This window comes from Phragmites australis, chromosome 1 (genome assembly GCF_958298935.1).
Source record: "Phragmites australis chromosome 1, lpPhrAust1.1, whole genome shotgun sequence".
Taxonomy (NCBI): Eukaryota; Viridiplantae; Streptophyta; class Magnoliopsida; order Poales; family Poaceae; genus Phragmites; species Phragmites australis.
The window spans coordinates 1617083-1623082 of NC_084921.1; positions in this window are offsets into that span (position 1 = coordinate 1617083).

Genomic DNA, 6000 nt, shown 5'->3' on the forward strand with positions numbered 1-6000 from the left:
TTAAAACATAAGCAACAATATTACATTCCTCAATTAACCTCTTGGGTAGATTAATTTGCCTTCTAGACCTGTCAACTGCAATAGAATATTGTGTAGGCTGCAAAACAGAAGAAAAAGATAGAACACTAGATGAATCATGATTAATAAATAAATTTTCTAGCAATAGGTGCATATTGGATAACAACATCTGTTTTAGTTTTTGGATTTTTTAAAATGCTCTACCTGCACACTAGAACTCTATTGATTCTGAACAGGAGCATTAGACAACATAACAAATTCATTAAAGATAACATTCTTACTAATTACCACCTTTTATGTTATAGGATTCCATAATTTATAACATTTAACACCAGATTTATAACCAAGAAAGATGCACTTCACAGCTCTAGACTCCAATTTACCATTATCAACGTGAGCATAAACATGACAACTAAGAACTTTCAATTCTGAATAATCAACTAGAGAACCAGACTATATCTCAATTGGAGTTTTCTTATCAATGATAATGTTAGGTGATTGATTAATAAGATAGCAAGCAGTGGAAGCGGCTTTAGTCCAAAAATGCCAATGCATACCTGCATTAGACAATATGCAACAGGCCCTCAAAAGGATAGTTTTGTTCATATGCTCAACTACACTATTTTGTTGTGGAGTATCAGAAATAGTGTAATGCCTCACAATACATTCAGACTTACAATATGAATCAAATTTATCAAAACAAAATTTCATCTCATTATCAGTGCAAAGTTTCTTTACCTTCTTTTCGGTTTGCCTTTCAACCATAACCTTCTACTCTTTTAAATGCTTCTGATTTATACTTCAAGAAATAAGGCCAAACTCTCTTCGAGTAATCATCAATAATAGTACATAACGAGAACGACCTAGTGAAGGCCTACGAGATGGTTTCCATAAATCAGAATACACATAATCAAGAAAATCTTCTGTTGTATGAACCGAAGTATTGAATTTCACCTTCTTATGTTTGCCAAAAATATAATGCTCACAAAATTTCTGCTGATGCTATGTCCATGAAGAAAACCTCTCTTACTCAATTATGCTAAACCAAGTTCACTCATATACCCAAGACGCATATGCCATAGATTAGCAGCATCAGAATCTGATAATAAATATAAACTTACAATGGCATCACATGTGATTGTAGTGCCTCGGAGATAATATAAATTTGCAGACTTCAAATCACCTTTCATTATAATAAGAGAATATTTTTTCACCTTCAAAATACCATCTCCACCTAACTAGTGATACCCTTTATTATCAAGAGTACTCAAAGAAATAAGATTCCTTTTCATACCTAGAATGTCTCTCACATCTGTCAAGGTTCTAACAATATCATCATGCATCTTTATCATAATTGATCCAATTCCAACCAATTGAACACATCCTAACAGAACCAACATCTTGAACATAATTATAAATGGTGAATCAATATCTATGTATGCATATATGAAAAGACGTAGCAGAGTCAATAACCCATTCATCACCACTACTAGCACATCCAGCAAAAGCAACGAGAGTCTCTCCAACATAAGTATTATCGGAAGCAACAACAAAAGCTTTACCTTCTTCATTAGATTTATCTTTCCTCTTTTCTTTATTCTTCAACCTGTAACATTTAGATATGGCATGATTATCTTTTTTACAATACCTACAGTATTTTTTCTTGTCTTTGCACATCGAATGACCCCTGTAACCATTCGAACTTTTACCTTTGTGGCCATAATGTGAATTCTTTCCTTTGTCCTACTAAGCACAATCAAACCTTCTCTAATGGAAATTGAGCCATCAGTAGACACCATCTGTTTAGTCTTTTCCTTGGCATGCAAGACTTCATAAACTTCTTTCGAAGTTAGAGTATAATGCCCGTATAATATAGCATCTCTGAAGTTTATAAAAGAACTGGGCAATGAGCACAAAAGAACAAGATTCAAGTCCTCATCATCATATTTTACCTCCATGGACTGTAGGTCAGTAATGATATCCTTAAAAACCAAAAGGTGATTAAACACAGAACTACCCTCTTGTAATTTGTTTGTGACCAGCTTTATCTTCAGATGTATTTTGCTAATCAAATCCTTTGACATGTAAATCGATTCCAGCTTTAACCAAAAAGTAGCAACAATTTTCTCCTGTAAAAACCTCATGTAAAATATTATTTGATAAATAAAGATGAATTTGTAACAAAGCCTTACGATCATATCTCTTTTCTAAAATCGGACTAAGACTTTTGATCCTTGTTCCTAAAATTATCAAGCGCATCATCTATATCAGTATATGTAAGAAGAACTCACATCTTAACTTGCCATAGAAAAAAATCTTATTTCTCAGTTTAGCAGCAAAATATTATACTTTATAAAAGTTATGATGAAAAATAATTAACAACAAAATAGCTTACAGTGCCAAGCTGCTCTTAACAGAAATTTTGACGCAACTGTTCTAATAGGGCTGCCAAGCTTGGAATGAAGCTGGAATGGACCGACGATGGTGTCAAAACAATAAGGGACAATTGTAAATTTACCATTATTTTGAACCGTTATTGCAAATTTGCCACTAAAAAATTACCAAAATATCACCAAAACTGTCATTCGAGTGGTATTCTTACAAAAAATAAAAAATCAGTGGCAAATTTGCAAAAGCCCCAAACAATAATGGGTCCCATACTGGCAGTGAAATGGAACGAGAGCCGGGGAAGAAAGATATGGTTCAACGGTATGGTCGTCGACTGTCAGAATATACGTGTTTATCCCACTATATTAGTATAATTCTAAATAAATTTTAAAAACTCAACCATACGAGAGAGTAATGTATTCTTTAGTCTCATCTTGCTAATAGAAGTGGATAGAGATCAACTTAAAAGTATTTCTCTCTTTCATCTACTTAGCATGTGTGGATGAGAGGACTAGAAGAACATGCACGTGCTCACTCGCCTCTTCGGGGTCGGGGTTAGGGCGCAGGCGGAGGGCACGAGCGCATGACATCTGCGTGAATGGTCCGTCGAAATCAGGTCCAGTCTTCTTTTTGCGGTTTCTTTCTGCGTGGGCAAACAGATAAATATATAAAAATCATGTTAGTCAAAACTCTGATCGTGGCGGCGTAACCGTCTCTAATTGTGGTACGTCTTAACTGTACAAATCTCCCTCTACATATATTTGCAAGCCACCGTATAAAAGAGAGACGTGAGACACCACACACAATTAGGGTTTTTTCAATTTCTCTCTGCTTCGTCATCGCACGTAGTCTACTCCATCCCGCTGTACCGGCGTGTACTGTTGAACGAGAGAGCAGATCTCCAGAACCCATCGTCCTTAGGATCCTGTACCAGGAGAGGACGAATAAGAATTTTAGAGAATGTTCGTCGCGACTGCTTATGATCTGCTTTCTTTGCATCATCGCAATCTATTTCGACTACTTCGTCTTTATCATCGTCTACTTGATCGACATCACAGTAGCCTCTGCATCGATTACTTAATCTTCATCATCATCTGCTGTATCGAGCATCGATACCACGAAGACGTTTGCATCTCACGTCGTCATCGGATATGTATGTAAATCCTACTCGAATACCTAGTCGAGTACATCTGTTGGTTGAGTAATTAGTTGAATATCTTGTTGAGGACATGCACTAGTTGAGGTATGTTGAGACTTATCGAATTCTACTCAAGCCTAACCAAATTTAGTCAGAATTAGTCGGAACTGGTCGGGACACAATCGTTATTGACTATTTACATCCAATTTTTATTTTTTTATATTAAAAATTAAATTAAATTAAATTTGAAATTACTATTATTTTCAACACCGCTACACATGGAAGGATGCTCGGAACGATCCTGTCAAGGCTGTGACCTTCGGCGACGGTTCGCCCTTGCCGGCCGACGTCATTGCAGAATGCGGGAAGATCTTGGAAGAGGAATGTGTTGCCTTTCCCTGGCAGCAAGGTGATATCCTTCTGGACCTTCTCATTGACAACTGGGCGGCCCTGCACTCTCGGCGGTCGTTTGAGCCCCCACGGCGCATACTTGCTTCGCTTTGTAAATGATATGCAACTGCACCATGAACTAGAGGCAAAAGATCGGCCTGCAGTATATATGGTTGTATGCTGATTTGCAGCTCCTGTGTACTGCAAATAATTTCATCCATGGAGAAGAAACCTGTAATGCCAAACAGCAATCTTTGTCAAGAGGAAGTACACAAGCATTGTAGCTATCATTTTTTGGGTACTGTTAGTTTGTGATTTCTGTGTGATTATGTTCTGTTTCCCTTCTCGATCTAGATGGATTCATTTGGCACAAGTTTCTTTTTCCCACTACGAACTGTTGTATCCAAACTTCCAAAGTGAGCCATTGAAGCGGGCCGTCTCGTCAAAAAGGCGCGTCTTCTACCTGTACGGCTTAGTTGGATACTAGCCCAAGTAAAATTTAAGCATACAACCCATGAGCCCAGGTTAGCGTGGGCCGGCTAGCACTCTAAGATGTCAGTGTCATCGTGTTGCCCACGCTAACAATGTTACTAGCTTGTTGCAATATCTAGTCATCGTAACATTTGATTAAAAATTAGTCTATTTTTATTATTAATTTTATCATATTTAACTATTTATTTAGATATTTTGTTTCTCAAATCGTATGAAAATCGAGCCACTAATTGTTTTATAATTTTTAATTTCGAATTTAGTTATTTATTAATCATATTTGATATGAATTTTTAGTTTAATGTAGAACGTTAAATATTTATAAAAATATGTGATCTAGATTATTTTTTTAAATTATAAATTTAGCTATTTATTAATCTTATTTGATATAGACTTTTTATTTAATATGGGCGGTTAGATATTTATAATAATGAGTGATATAGAACTTTTTTTTTATTAACATGGTCACTTGATGCCATCAATCATGTAGCAATAATACATTATACATATCCAGTTCCACAGTTATCCATCCATGGCCACTTCTTGCCGGAGAATAAGTAGCAGCACAAGATAAAACTTGTCGGCACGCACTAACGACAATAATCAGCAGCAAGGATAACGCAAGGCATGTAGCTCCAGATGCGCAAAACCGATCGACCTATCCATCCAAAGCGACCGATCCGTCGAGGCAGATGCCCACTCCAGAAAAAAGCAAGTGCGGCCGCCACGCGCGCGCCCCTCAAATCGTCCACCTTTCTTTATCGCGTTTAGATCCTATTTAGCATAACTTTAGATCAAGATCTATTTTAAATTTGAAGTTTATATAGTAAAATAAAATAATTTAAATATTTATTTTTATTTAAAATAAAAATCAGACAACTTAACTAAATACTTTCATTCACTTACCATTTTAAATTCTAATTTTTTTAAAACTAAATATGATCTGCTAAAAAATATAGAATCTAAATCTGTACCAAACAGCCGCTTACTTCCTCTCCCTACCGAAAGCAAAAGTGGTGCTGGACAAAACGATTTGTTTCTTGACTGCTGATCTCAACATCGCTTTGCAAAAGTCACCCGTCGCCTACCTTCCCTTCCTCCCGGAGGCATCTAGCCGGCCTACGCTCGCGCCCCGCGCCGGCCAACCGTCGCCGGGTCTGGAACTCTGGATCGCCATCTCAATGTCGAGCTTGCAAGTTCATCTGCCGTCGCGTTCTCGCCCTCATGCGCCGTTGCTAGCTTGAAGCGCGGTCTGCGTGATGCTCGGCCGCCGGCCGGAAGCTCGAAGCAGTCCTCCTCGCGAGCGTGTTGGCCGCCATGCGTGTGTCCGCTGTGAGCCGTTCACCGCTTGGTGGATGCGAACGCCAGGATCACCACCGTTGTTTGCTCGCTTCCCGTTCCCCGGAGCTCGTCGCTGTCGCCAATTTCTCCGGGTTCGGTGCGTCTCGACGATTGGGAAAATGAGCGGTTTCCTCCACGATATAGATGCCTGACGCTCTGTCCCACGATTTAGATTTCCTCCACGACTGGAAATAGTTAACCCATGGTCTCATTTCATACCTCCTGTTCCATTTCAT